This window comes from Erythrolamprus reginae, chromosome 6 (genome assembly GCF_031021105.1).
Source record: "Erythrolamprus reginae isolate rEryReg1 chromosome 6, rEryReg1.hap1, whole genome shotgun sequence".
Classification (NCBI taxonomy): domain Eukaryota; kingdom Metazoa; phylum Chordata; class Lepidosauria; order Squamata; family Dipsadidae; genus Erythrolamprus; species Erythrolamprus reginae.
Window position 1 is genome coordinate 84,651,204 of NC_091955.1, and position 15,430 is coordinate 84,666,633.

Sequence of the window (15,430 nt, forward strand, 5' to 3'; positions counted from 1 at the left end):
ACACCTGAATTTTCAACCTGTTTTAGGGAGGAAAAAGGTGCATCTTAAACTCAGAAAAATACGTGTGTGTATGTGCTGGGTCAACCTAGAGCAAGAGCAGTGTTTTCCAACCTTAGCAACTTGAATTCCAAATATCTTCAAGTTGCTAAGGTTGGGAAACACTGACCTAGAGATACTTAGTAAGCCCTACCAGAGTCAAAAGCCCCCCACACCCCCACACAAACACCCCCTAATATTATTCCCCAAGTGAAGACTGCATTCTCCAGTTGCCTGGCTGTTCTATGGTTACAAACCTGAATGGTACGGCCTAAGAAAGCTTCTGGACCTCCTTGCCCCAGCTGCTTTTTCCAATCTGTTGGGCCACCCTTAACAGCAGAGCAGCTACTGTAAACAACTTCCACCTGCTCCCACTTACAACCCCGCCTCCTCCTCTACGCATCAGCTGCATTTCTTCAAAGGTGCCCCTGCCAGTCATTTCCCCCTGCTGCAGTTTCCTTATTTCAAACTGGCAAGAACAGCCACGAGAATGTTGGAAATAATTACTTCTTTAACTATCCCTCTAAAACCAGAACTATTCCTATTAGGAATTATCCAGACAAAATATTAACAAGGAAGACTATTATTTATTTATTTTATGTATTTATTTATTTTGTCCAATACACAATGAGGGTTTTAGTGAGTACTGTATATATATATATAGTCCCAGTGGGTATGGCTAGCTGATGAGGCCAAAATAAAGCCAAAATAGATCTATCCTAGTCTCCCTTAATTTTCAAATTCAGCCAAAAAAACATGTGACACATACAGATAGAATTGTCGGCTATCAATAAAATTAACTGCCTTGGAAATGGCCCTGGGTTGGGCCGAGAGGCAAATAAGGAGCTGTGATGTTCCTTCAATACACCAGGGTGATTTGACACAAAAATATGTAACCCTTCCCTGGTGCATAGCTGAAGGGATTGGATACTGTAGCCTAGAGGATAATTCTCTGCCTTATAAGGCAAAGGTTGCAGGTTCAAGTCCCAGTGGGTATGGCTAGCTGATGAGGCCAAAATAAGGCCAAAATAGATCTATCCTAGTCTCCCTTAATTTTCAAATTCAGCAAAAAACATGTGATATATATATATATATACACACACATATACATACACATAGTAAAATACATGGTGAAGATTATAGAGGAGATACTCATAGTAAAATATATCTAAGAAATAATAGAAAAGAAGGTATAGTAATAGAACATATCAATGAAAGAATAGAAGAGATATAGGAATAGAAGAAAGGTATAGGAGATATAGGAGAGCAATAGGACAGGGGACGGAAGGCACTCTAGTGCACTTGTACTTGCCCCTTACTGACCTCTTAGGAATCTGGATAGGTCAACCATAGATAATCTAAGGGTAAAGTGTTGGGGGTTTGGGGATGACACTATGAAGTCCGGTAATGAGTTCCACGCTTCGACAACTTGGTTACTGAAGTCATATTTTTTACAGTCAAGTTTGGAACGGTTAATATTAAGTTTAAATCTGTTGTGTGCTCTTGTGTTGTTGTGGTTGAAGGTGAAGTAGTCGCCGACAGGCAGGACGTTGCAGCATATGATCTTGTGGGCAATACTAAGATCTTGTTTAAGGCGTCTTAGTTCTAAGCTTTCTAAGCCCAAGATTGAAAGTCTAGTCTCATAGGGTATTCTATTTCAAGTGGAGGAGTGAAGGGCTCTTCTGGTGAAGTATCTTTGGACATTTTCAAGGGTGTTAATGTCTGAGATGCGATATGGGTTCCAAACAGATGAGCTATATAATATATATATATTACAAGGCAGAGGCTGCCAGATCGAATCCCAGTAAGGAAGGGTGTGGCTAGCTGATGAGGCCAGAACAAGGCCGAAATGGGACCATTCTAGTCTCCCTTAATTTTAAAATTCCAGCTAAAAACATTTGATAGATACAGAATATAGTTGTCGGCTATGAATAAATTAACTGCCTTGAAATGGTCCTGGGTTGGGCCTAGAGGCAAAAAGGAGCTGTGACATTCCTTCAATATACCAGGGTGATCCGACATAAAAAAGCCCCAAACATATAGCCCCTCCCTGGTACAGAGCTGGAGGGATCAGGTCTGGTGGCTCAACTGCTAATTCTCTGCCTTACAAGGCAGAGGCTGCCAGATCGAATCCCAATAAGGAAGGGTGTGGCTAGCTGATGAGGCCAGAACAAGGCCGAAATGGGACCATCCTAGTCTCCCTTAATTTTAAAATTCCAGCTAAAAACATTTGATACATATATATATATATACTGTATATATATAATATATAATATATATTATATATATAATAATATAATATAAGTTATATTATGGTTCACATTCTAACCACTGCAAGAGTTTTGTATGCGCAGTATTGGAAACAAGAAAGAACGCCTACCGTGTTAAATCTTTTAATTAAAGTTATGGACTATGCAAAAATGTCCAAATTGACCATGGAATTACAAAATCGGGAAGATACAGATTTCTACCAAGCCTGGACAAGTGATACAATTGGTTAAGGAGAAGAAAATACTTGCAAATTTTACAAAAAGAAAACAATACAACAAATTAACTTTTTAATGAATGATAAATTTCAACAATTACTTTATTTTTCATAAATATCGTCTACAGTGTTCCCTCGATTTTCGCAGGGGATGCGTTCCGAGACCGCCCGCGAATGTCGAATTTCCGCGCAGTAGAGATGCGGAAGTAAATACACCATTTTTGGCTATGAACAGCATCCCAAGCTTTCCCGTAACACTTTAAACCCCTAAATTGCTATTTCCCATTCCCCTAGCAACCATTTAGATCATTACTCACCATGATCATTTATCAAAGTTTATTTAAAAAATATTTATTAAAGGCGGACGAAAGTTTGACTATGACATATGACGTCATCGGGCGGGAAAAACCATGGTATAGGGAAAATACCCGCGAAGAATTTTTTAATTAATATATTTGAAAAACCGTGGTATAGACTTTCAGCGAAGTTCGAACCTGCGAAAATCGAGGGAACACTGTATACCTTACATGCAGCATTGGAAGATCAAAATTACGTACTCCCAAACAAAACTAGTATATACCCTCAAAGTAGTAAGACGGGATTTAATACACCAACTACATTCTCAAATTTTATGTCGTATTGAGCCGTAGCACCAGCCAAGTTGCTGGTCCTTCTTGCCTATTTCCTATACTCCCTCCCTTTACTTTTCTATTTCTATTTTTGTAAAACTCAATAAAGATCAATTTTCAAAAAAAAAAGAGAAATTTGGAAATACTCACCTCTCTATGTCTGGGCTTTGGGAAAAGGTGTTATGTCTGTTTGAATGGTTGCCCTTTCTAGCTAATCCCTCTCACCTTTGATTACCTTATTTAAGTTCAGTTTGTTGTCTTCACTTCCCCCCTCTCTTCTCTTTCTTACTGCATACACGCAATGGCGCATTAGGTGTCCACTTGTTTAGAATGTTGTTACTGTTAGGAAAGGAGCCCTTTTCTTTGCATAGTTACTTTGGTGTTGAAACAGAAAGGTAATGTGTATTTTATGGGCTTGCCTTTGGAGTTATTCTTTGTCAAGTGGACCAAGTGTCCACTTGACTGATTTTCGCAGCCTTATTTGAAAAGAAGCCATCACAAAAACAAAATAAAGTGATACCTCTACTTATGAACTTAATTTGTTCCATGACCAGGTTATTGTGTAGAAAGGTTTGTAAGAAGAAGCAATTTTTCCCATAGCAATCAATGTAAAAGCAAATAATGTGTGTGATTGGGGAAACCACAGGGAGAGTGGAGGCCCTGTTTCCTCCCAGGTGATTCCTAGAGAGGCCCCACAGAGGATTCTCCCTGCCTTTTCCGGCCCTGTTTCCTCCCAGGAGATTCCTAGAGAGGTCCCACAGAAGCTTCTCCCTGCCTTTTCCGATTCTATTTCCTCCAAGAGATTCCTAGAGAGGCCCCACAGAGGCTTCTTCCTGCCTTTTCCGGCCCTGTTTCCTCCCAGGAGATTCCTAGAGAGGCCCCACAGAGGCTTCTCCCTGCCTTTTCCGGTTCTATTTCCTCCAAGAGATTCCTACAGAGGCCCCACAGAGGCTTCTCCCCGCCTTTTCCAGCCCTGTTTCCTCCCAGGAGATTCCTAGAGAGACCCCATGGAGGAAGCCTGCCTTTTCTGGTTACAGTTTTGTAGGCTTGGGTTTGTAAGTGGAAAATGGTTCTTGAGAAGAGGCAAAAAAATCTTGAACACCCGGTTCTTATCTAGAAAAGTAGAAAAGTTGCTTTTGATCTTTCCTCCAACTAACTTCAGATTTTGCCCCCTTGTTCTTGTGTTCACTTTCCTATTAAAAACACTTCCCTCCTGAACCTTATTTAACCCTCTAACATATTTAAATGTTTCGATCATGTCCCCCCTTTGCCTTCTGTCCTCCAGACTATACAGATTGAGTTCCTTAAGTCTTTCCTGATAAGTTTTATGCTTAAGACCTTCCACCATTTTTTTTAGCCCGTCTTTGGACCCGTTCAATTTCCTCAATATCTTTTTGTAGGTGAGGTCTCCAGAACTGAACACAGTATTCCAAATGTGGCCTCACCAGCGCTCTATACAGCGGGATCACAATCTCCCTCTTCCTGTTTGTTATACATCTAGCTATGCAGCCAAGCATTCTATTTGCTTTCCCTACCACCTGACTGCACTGTTCACCCATTTTGAGACTGCATTACTGTTGTGGTTAGCTCTGGCCCAGCTCCTGCCCCAAGGACTGTGGATGTGGGGGAGACATCCACATGCTGCAGGCCTGTTTTGCCCATCCCTGGAATCTGCTGATGAAGACTCCTCTGGCCAAGAAGACATGAGTGACAGGGAGGAGGAGAGTGTGGCAGACAGCTGAGAAGGAGATCAATTATCTAGCTCCTCCTTGGATTCAGAACAAGAGTTAATGATACAGCCACGCATGGGGAGAGCGATGCATAGGCAACAACAACTGAGAGATTATTATCAAAGAAAATGAGGCCACCTGTGGTTGGGTGGGGCTGTGGTAATTAGTGAGGCTGCTATAAATAGCAGCCTGTGGGTTTGGCCATTGTGGAGGATTATCTGATCATTGTGTTTCGTGACTGCTTTACTGACTTTGATATTTTGTGTGCTGATTTCCCCCCGCTTTGAAACTAAACCAGAGCAAAGTGTGTTTCACTTTGTGAAAGAAGAAGGACTGTGAATTGCCTCACAGCTGCAAGCTAAGTATCTCAGAACTGATAAGGGACTTGTACAAATTACCAGTTCGTTTGGAGACAAGTGCTCTTTGCTATACCAAAAGAGGGCTTAGTTTAAGTGAATTTTCATTATAAAGAACATTGTTTTGAATTTTCAAACGTGTGTGTGTCTGAAATTTGTACCTGTGAATTTTTGGGAGGATTCTACCAGAGAGCCCGACAGAACAATTACTAACAACTGCAAAAATTCACTTAACAACTGTGGCAAGCCAGCTTGTCAAATGAGGCAAATCTTGCTGAACGAATGCCTCACTTAGCAACCAAAATTTTGGCCTCAACTGTGGTTGTAAGTTGGGGACTATCTGCAGATTGGCGCGCCTTAAAATTCCAATGAAAGTTTGAAAATAAAAATAAAGCTAATTGAGGAAGTGCACAGCACAGCCTTTCTTCCCGTGGCCCGATTTCAGAGCGCATGGTTATTTTTTACATGTGGGGCAGATCTTTTGAGTAGCGGTTGCATGGAAGCAAATGGCTTTTGCACTTGGTAACATCTTTGAAATGGCGCCTTCATCGTCTCATCTGCAGCAGGCTAAAAGGGATTAGCCCACATAAACTTGACACTTCCCTGTCAGTCAGCCAAATGATGACCTTGCATGGATAGGGGCTCCTGGCCTCCAAAGGGAGCAATTAGCGTGATGCACCAGCCTCTCCGAATGTGACAAGACGGCTTGTTCCCGTGGGCTGCAAGCAGTGAAACATTCAATTGCTTTGAGTTGCTCTAATAGGAATTGGATTTTCATAGTCACTTCTTTGGGGTCTTTGGTGCTCTCTCAGGCTGATGGCTTTCTTGCAGATGTTTCATTGCCAAGTAGGTGTTCTGTCGAGCTCTCTGGTAGAATCCTTCCAAAAATGCACAGATACAATTTCAGACACACACACGTTTGAAAATTCAAAACAATGTTCTTTATACCGAAAATGCAAATAAACGAAGCACTCTTTTTGTATAGCAAAGAGCACTCGTCTCCAAACAAACTGGTAATTGGTACAAGTCCCTTATCAGTTCTGTGATACTTAGCTTGCAGCTGTGAGGCAATTCACAGTCCTTCTTCTTTCACAAAGTGAAACACACTTTGCTCTGGTTTAGTTTCAAAGCGGGGGAAAATCAGCACACAAAGGTCAAAGTCAGCAAAGCAGGCAGGAAACACAAGGATCAGATAATCCTCCACAATGGCCAAACCCACAGGCTGCTATTTATAGCAGCCTCACTAATTACCACAGCCCCACCCAACCACAGGTGGCCTCATTTTCTTTGATAATAATCTCTCAGTTGTTGCTGCCTTTGCAACGCTCTCCGCATGCGTGGCTGTATTATTAACTCTTGTTCTGAATCCAAGGAGGAGCTAGATAATTGATCTCCTTCTGAGCTGTCTGCCACACTCTCCTCCTCCCTGTCACTCATGTCTCCTTGGTCAGAGGAACCTTCATCAGCAGATTCCACCGGGAGCAAAACAGGCCTGCGGCATGTGGATGTCTCCCCCACATCCACAGTCCTTGGGGCAGGAGCTGGGCCAGAGCTAACCACAACAGTAGGTAACATCATTAGTGCTAGGAAGAAGTGGTGTTTGTTCTTATGTTATATACTAATGGCTTGCCTGTTCAGGGTGACGGGGTTAAGTTGATTAGATTGTTTCTTGTTAGTTTGTTTACATATATTGGTGGTTCCTTAATTGGAGCAGTGTTTACTTCTGGATTGTTGGTCTAGTATTAATCTCTTTTCATATGGGTGTTGATTGCTAGTTGGGAAGACATTTTAGCCTTTTGACTTTTTGAGTGTCTCTTTTGAGTGGTATGTAAGTATCATTTATCTCTATGTGCCTGTTGTTGGCTGATTTGTCTGAGTGCCAGGCGTCTAGGAATTCCTTGGTGATTTTGGAGACTTGGCTTGATCTAAGATGCTCAGTTTCCCAATTAAAATAGTCAAATCTGTCCATGCTTTGTGAAATTGCTGTGTTGCATTGCTTCTGTACAAATCGATGGCGAGATCACACTTGGAGTACTGTGTACAATTCTGGTCAACGCACCTGAAGAAGGATATAATGGAACTGGAAAAGGTGCAAAAAAAAGGGCAATCAGTATGATCAAGGAAATGGAGCACCTCCCTTATGAAACCAGGTTGCAATGCCTTGGTCTCTTCAGCCTTGAAAGACGGCGTTTAAGGGGTGACTTGATCGAAGTGTATAAAATCATGCATGGGATAGGAAAGGTGGATAGAGATCTCTATCCACCTTTTCTATCTCATGCATGATTTTGCTCTATCCAAGCGGTAGGGAAAGCAAGTAGGATGCTTGGCTGCATAGCTAGAGGTATAACAAGCAGGAAGAGGGAGATTATGATCCCACTATACAGAGTGCTAGTGAGACCACATTTGGAATACTGTGTTCAGTTCTGGAGACCTCACGTACAAAAATATATTGACAAAATTGAACGGGTCCAAAGACGGGCTACAAGAATGGTGGAAGGTCTTAAGCATAAAATGTATCAGGAAAAACTTCATGAACTCAATCTGTATAGTCTGGAAGACAGAAGGAAAAGGGGGGACATGATTGAAACATTTAAATATGTTAAAGGGTTAAATAAGGTTCAGGAGGGAAGTGTTTTTAATAGGAAAGTGAACACAAGAACAAGGGGACACAATCTGAAGTTAGTTGGGGGAAAGATCAAAACCAACATGAGAAAATATTATTTTACTGAAAGTGTAGTAGATCCTTGGAACAAACTTCCAGCAGACATGGTAGATAAATCCACAGTAACTGAATTTAAACATGCCTGGGATAAACATATATCCATCCTAAGAAATACAGAAAATAGTATAAGGGCAGACTAGATGGACCATGAGGTCTTTTTCTGCCATCAGACTTCTATGTTTCTATGTTTCTTTATCAAACAATACTAAGATGAGGGGGCACTCCCTAAAGCTCATAGGTAAGAAAGTGAGGACAAATCAAGGGAAATATTGCTTCACCCAGAGGGTCTTTGGTTTATGGAATTCACTTTCAGAAGAGGTCGTGACAGCTGTGAGCCTGGATAGCTTCAAGGCAGGATTAGACAGATTCATGGATGCCAAGTGTATCGGTGGTTATTGAAATGGATGTCCATGTGCCGCCTCTATGTTGGTTGAGGCAGGCAGGATTCCCTTGGGTGCCATTTGTTGGGGGGTCAAGGGAAAGGGAGGGTTCTGCCTTCTTTTTCTGCTCAAGATCCCCGTGTACAATTGGTGGGCCACTGTGTGAAACAGAATGCTGGACTCGATGGGCTTGGCCTGATTCAGCATGGCTCTTCTCATGTTCTTAAATTAAGATGTTTTCATCATATCTTCTGACTGCTAGTTGTTGTTCATGGATGCCAAAGGCAAATAAACACAAGATGACTTGGTTTCACAGGATGAAATGAGTGATCAATTTCTAAAAGGAAACAAAGCCACCTGCATTGTTACTAACTAGGGTTTGTTAAAACTGGTCTGCAAACTGAGAACAATCACCAGATGGTAGCAAAGACTTAGGAAAGTTTTTATTTTGGTATGTGTGCTACTATTTAGAGGTCATCCAGAGTTGTACAGTACATCAAAAATTTGTTGCATTAAAAACCATGCTGATTTACCTATTGGGCTTGGTGAAAAAAATTTTTATTCTTATTTGGCCCATTATTGATAAATAATAGCTGTTATCTCGGACTTTTGTGAAGCTTATTCTCCAATACATGGGCTCAACATTACAGTCTTTATTCTTTTTAATCCTTTACCTAGAGAAAAAAAGAGAGAAATCCAGGATTTTTCAGTCGTCCCTTTGTTTCAATGATAACAAATACAAGATGGTAACAGATAATTATTTGAGAATATTCTGACTGTGAGTCCACACTGAGGAAGTCACCTTAAAAGAGGCTGAATGGGCATTTCTTTCTTGCCCTTAGGGAATTTGTAAGAAGAAATCCTTTCCAAGCTGTCACCTTCTCCCATCCTTCAAACCACATGCCCTACCATTCAGGCAAATTGGCCTACAGGGATTATGGTGATGGGCAGAGGTGGGGGGGTAGGTGGAGCTATAAGAGAAGAGCCCTACAATTCACCCTTGATGGAGCATTTAGGCCCAGGGAAAAAAATTTCTAAATTCACATTAATGTGAGCTGGTTTTCTGCTTAGAATTGTCATTTGGAATTCAAGCATGAAGCTCCCCCCTCCTATCGAGTAATCATGCTTATCAAGAAAAGACAATTTCTAACTTGGCAATGGGACAGATTTTCCTGTGGGTTGGAACCAAAGGCCTCGGGGCAACATCACAAGGATGAAATTACTTTTAGTTGGGCTATATGTAATAAGCTGTCCCTAATTGTTTTCTAGGGAAATGTGGCATATGGAATTTGGCAAGGCAGTTGAGGGGGTTTATTTATTTATTTATTTTATTATTTAGATTTTTATGCCGCCCCTCTCCGAAGACTCGGGGCCTACAAAGCAGGAAATTTTGGACATGAAAGCTGCCTGGGTTACCTTGAGTTACAGGAGCCGATCCCCATTACTGCTGCTACTGGTGCGCTGTGCATAAGAACCTAAGAAGAGCCATGTTGAATCGGGCCAAAGCCCATCGAGTCCAGCATTCTGTATCACACAGTGGCCCACCAATTGTCCATGGGGATCTTGAGCAGAAGGAGAAGGCAAAACCCTCCCTTTCCCTCGATCCCCAACCAATGGTACTCAAGGGAATCCTGCCTGCCTCAACCAACATAGAGGCCCAACATAGTGCGCATATAGCTTCTTATCTCCTGTGTGCACATCCCAGCGTGTTTTTGCAAAAAATCACCCAAAAGAAATCACCAAACAATGTTGGCTGGAGAAGAGCCTTCTTTGTGGCGGCCCCGGCCCTCTGGAATCAGCTCCCCCTGGAGATTCGCACTGCCCTCACCCTCTTTGCCTTCCGAAAGAGTTTAAAAACTCATCTTTGTCACCAGGTCACCAGATCTCAGGTTGCTAGATCTTCCCCCTGACCAGCAAATGTGTTTAGTATGATTGCTGAAAGGAAGTTTTTAAAATTAGAATTTTTAAGGACTGGGGTTTTTTTATGTATACTAATTGGATTGGATTGATTTACTACTGTTCTTTGTACAGTGTTCCCTCGATTTTCGCAGGTTCAAACTTCACAAAAAGTCTATACCACGGTTTTTCAAAAATATTAATTAAAAAATACTTCGCAGTTTTTTTTCCCTATGCCATGGTTTTTCCCACCTGATGACGTCATATGTCATTGCCAAACTTTCATCCGCCTTTAATAAACATTTTTAAAAATAAACTTTAATAAATAAACAGTATATATATATATATATATATATATATATATATATATATATATATATTCGTAAATTTTACACAGGGCAAAACCCAAACTCAGAACAATCTACATACATATATATATACATACACACACAAATGAATGAATGAATGAATAAATAAATAAATTTCTGCAACCATTCTTCATGTGCTTTAGCCTCCAGTCCCCTAATCTCCTTTGCAGCTCTTTTTAAAAAACATTAAATAACTTTTATTTAAATGCATATATAGACACAATATACAAGACAACACAAAGACATTTAAAAAGAAAATTGGATGAAAGTGTAGCAAATCTTAACAATTCTAACGACATCAACTTTCTATTACAGCTCATTTTCAAATAGTCATATAAACCAGTGTTAAAGAGAACAAAAGTCCTAAATCATACAAATAATCTTATATCTCTATTTTCTACTATATAATCTATCACCAGGAGTAATTTGTATTAATTAATTATTAATTGGATGTACATTAATCACTTTATCCTTCTTTCTAACCAACCAACGGTAGACATAACCCAACATATCTTTGCAGCTTTTCTCTGCACCTTTTCTAGAGACCCAAAGAGAAGAGCCGGGGTGGCGCAGCAGGTAGAGTGCTGTACTGCAGGCCACTGAAGCTGACTGTAGATCTGAAGGTCAGCGGTTCAAATCTCATCACCGGCTCAAGGTTGACTCAGCCTTCCATCCTTCCGAGGTGGGTAAAATGAGGACCTGGATTGTGGGGGCAATATGCTGGCTTTGTTAAAAAGTGCTATTGCTAACATGTTGTAAGCCGCCCTGAGTCTAAGGAGAAGGGTGGCATAAAAATTGAACGAACAAACGAACAAACAAACAAACGAACAAACAAACAAACATCTTTTTTATATTGTGGTGACCAAAACTGGAAAGTTGGGACAAAGAAACAGTGCCTAGGGCAGGGGTGTCAAACTCATGACATGTTGTCATCACGTGACATATCACAATTCCCTCCCCCCTTTGCTAAAACAGGGTTGGGCATGGCCATTGCATGACACATCTGGCCTTTGAGCCATGAGTTTAACACCCCTGGTCTAGGGAATAGTCAGATAAGAAATAGCCAAAATTAGATAATAGGCAGAGAAAGAGGTGCAGAGTGTAGTGACACAGCGAGACTTATTTATTTATTTTTATTTATTTCTTTTGTCAAATACATATTGGTAGTATACAAAGATATAGCAATGTTTATATACATGATATTGGTACTAATAATAGAGATACATTAAGACAGGGACAGTAGGCACTCTGGTACACTTATGCACGCCCCTTACTGACCTCTTAGGAATCGGGAGAGGTCAAAGGTGGATAGTCTAAGGGTAAAGTTTTGGGGGTTAGGTGATGATATTACAGAGTCAGGTAGTGAGTTCCATGCATTAACTACTCGGTTTATTTATTTTTTATTTTATTTATTTATTTATTTTGTCCAATACACAATGAGGGTTTTAGTGGGTATATATCTATATACACATAGTAAAATACATGATGAAGGTTATAGAGGAGATACTCATAGTAAAATATATCTAAGAAATAATAGAAAAGAAGATATAGTAATAGAACATATCAATGAAAGAATAGAAGAAGAGATATAGGAGATATAGGAGAGCAATAGGACAGGGGACGGAAGGCACTCTAGTGCACTTGTACTCGCCTCTTACTGACCTCTTAGGAATCTGGATAGGTCAAAGTGCTGTGGGTTTGGGGATGACACTATGGAGTCCGGTAATGAGTTCCACGCTTCGACAACTCGGTTACTGAAGTCATATTTTTTAAAGTCAAGTTTGGAGTGGTTAATATTAAGTTTAAATCTGTTGTGTGCTCTTGTGTTGTTGTGGTTGAAGCTGAAGTAGTCGCCGACAGGCAGGACGTTGCAGCATATGATCTTGTGGGCAATACTTAGATCTTGTTTAAGGCGTCTTAGTTCTAAACTTTCTAGGCCCAGGATTGAAAGTCGAGTCTCGTAGGGTATTCTATTTCGAGAGGAGGAGTGAAGGGCTCTTCTGGTGAAGTATCTTTGGACATTTTCAAGGGTGTTAATGTCTGAGATGTGATATGGGTTCCAAACAGATGAGCCGTCGAGTTTGGAGCAGTTTACTTTGAGTTTGTATCTGTTGTGTGCTCAGTATATTGTTGTGGTTGAAGCTGAAATAGTCGTTGACAGGAAGGACTTGCAGGATTTCTAAAAATGTCGTTGATAATTAAGTAGAATTAGCTCATCTGGTTGTGTTTTTTGTCTGCTTTGCCTTTCAAGGTTTCTCCATCTCAACAGAAGAATCTCGGGGAAAGCGTTCCCTAGTGCTAGGCAGGCATTAATCAGATGTGAAAGAGGGAATAGCAGGAGCCAATCCCCTCTCAAAGCTCTTCCTCTCTCCAGCTAGCAGTTATTCCCTAAGCCCAGCTGATGAAAGATCCAGTTGTGGTTACAGGAGAGCGGCTGGCCCCTCTTCCCCGGAGCTTTGCTCAGCCAGTTGGATATCAGTGGAACAGAAGAAAATAGATTGTGTGTGAAGTTGCCATCCAAATTTATTTTATTTATTTTTATTTATTTATTATTATACATTGAAGAGAATAGGCAAGTGGTAATATATATAAATAAAAGGATAGAAGAAAAGATATAAAAATAGAGAAGATATATGAAAGGAAGAAAAGATATATGAGATAAAGGAGAGACAATTGGACAGGGGACGGAAGGCACACTAGTGCACTTATGCTCGCCCCTTACTGACCTTTTAGGAACCTGGAGAGGTCAATCGTGGATAGTCTAAGGGAAAAATGTTGGGGGTTAGGGGTTGACACTACTGAGTCCGGTAATGAGTTCCACGCTTCGACAACTCAATTGCTGAAGTCATATTTTTTACAGTCAAGTTTGGAGCGGTTAATATTAAGTTTGAATCTGTTGCGTCGCTTTTATGTTGTTACGATTGAAGCTGAAGTAATCATTGACAGGTAGAACGTTACAGCATATGATCTTGTGGGCAATACTTAGATCGTGTTTTAGGCGACATAGTTCTAAGCTTTCTAGACCCAAGATAGTGAGTCTAGTTTCGTAGGGTATTTTGTTTCGAGTAGAGGAGTGAAGGGCTCTTCTGGTGAAGTATCCTTGGACATTTTCTTTTTAAATATTTTTTATTAAATTGCAAAGACAGACAAAACATACATTACATGTAACATTTAGTAGAGCAACAATCGCTCCTCTCAAAGTAGAAGTCATCTTTATATTTATAATAAGTAAAAAATAAAAAAATAAATAAACTAACTTTATCATTATTTATAAAATACTTAGATATATCAATTGTAAGATAATAAGTAAAAACACATCTAAAACATTAAAAAATATATATAGAAATTTTAAAATTATAACTTGAAATGAACTATGAAGAAAAAAAAAGAGAAATGGTAGAAGAGGAGAGAAGGAGTTTATCTTTATATTGTTAATAATCACTATCTAATACAATATAACTACTATGTACAAAATATATTTAAAATAGTGTAAAAATAAGGTTATCTCTGTTTCTTTGTATCTTTGGACATTTTCAAGGGTGTTAATGTCTGAGATGCGATATGGGTTCCAAACAGATGAGCTGTGTTCAAGGATGGGTCTGGCAAAAGTTTTGTAAGCTCTTGTAAGCAGTGTGAGATTGCCAGAGCAGAAGCTACGTAGGTTTACAACTCTTGAAGGCTTCTTGGCTATGTTGTTGCAGTGGGCTTTGGCACTTAAATCTTTTGTCATTAGTATACCGAGGTCTTTAACCGAGTGGGGATTATCTGTGATAATTTGATTATTCGGTTCGTATTTGGAGTTCAGATCCTTTTTCCCAATGTGTAGGACAGAGCATTTGCTAGTTGAGATTTGGAGTTGCCAAGTTGCCATCCAAATGATGGTTTGAATTGATTAGCTCCTCCCTTCTCCCTGCCCCCATGGTGAATCTCAAGATGGACCAACAAGGATCCTGGGCAGATCCTCATACAGGGGGAGGGACTCTGTGGCTTCCCCCCCCCCCTTTTAGAAAGAAGAGACAAAGGAGAAAAAAGGCCGTGGGGGGGAAGTGGTGGAGAGTGGGCAAAACCCAAGGGAGGCGCTAAATAACTGCTAGAAAGAAGCACAGATTGTAAGAGGGACCACCTTGGGGCAGCAGCTGGTTTTGTCCCTCTGGCTTAAGGGGGAGGCTAGTCCAGCATGCTGGGAAATCCTGCAGACAGAAGAGTTAATTAATAAGGGATGGACAAGCAGCCGGAGAAAAGGGAGGCTTAAATCCCCAACTTTTCTGGGGGCCAGGCTTCCGAATAAAAGATATGCTAAGCAGGAGCCTGTTACAGAGGCTAGTTATGGCCAGCAATTATTGTACCCATGTAGGCGGAATGCAGAAGGCCATTTGGGAATAAGAGCGCGGACGGCTATGCCAGCATCGTATTCCAAGAAGGAGGCTGGCAACTTTCAGCCATAAAAGTACAGCCAGCCAAATGCTAGAAAGCCCCGATGGCACATAGAAGCACAGACGATTGATGGCAGAAAAAGACTTCATGGTCCATCTAGTCTGCCCTTATACTATTTTCTGTACAGTATTTCAGAATGGATCTATGTTTATCCCAGGCATGTTTACATTCAGTTACTGTGGATTTACCAACCACGTCTGCTGGAAGTTTGTTGCAAGGATCTACTACTCTTTCAGTAAAATAATATGGCACCGGACCCATAGTTCCCTCTAAGCTGAGCAGTGAGCAATCGCTCACTTAAAAATCATCATCAACTCAGAGTTTTTCAAACCTGCCCAGAAGCCGAGAGGGAAAGAATGAGAGGGAAGGAGAGAGAGAGGAAGAGAGGAAGAGA

The 15,430-nt window shown here is 40.7% G+C and overlaps 1 protein-coding gene across 3 annotated transcripts in view; it reads right to left on the bottom strand.

Moving 5' to 3' along the window:
* The window catches only part of ADA2 (adenosine deaminase 2), a 40,090-nt gene extending 36,637 nt beyond the window's left edge, over positions 1-3,453 (bottom strand). The window contains exon 1 of one of the 3 annotated variants that reach the window (XM_070756483.1): positions 3,301-3,453. The gene's annotated coding sequence lies outside the window, so the exon portion shown is untranslated. Of the gene's footprint in view, positions 1-293; positions 416-3,300 lie in introns of those variants that run through there. The other 2 variants (XM_070756481.1, XM_070756484.1) reach the window with 2 other exon arrangements.
* Positions 3,454-15,430: the final 11,977 nt, after the last annotated feature.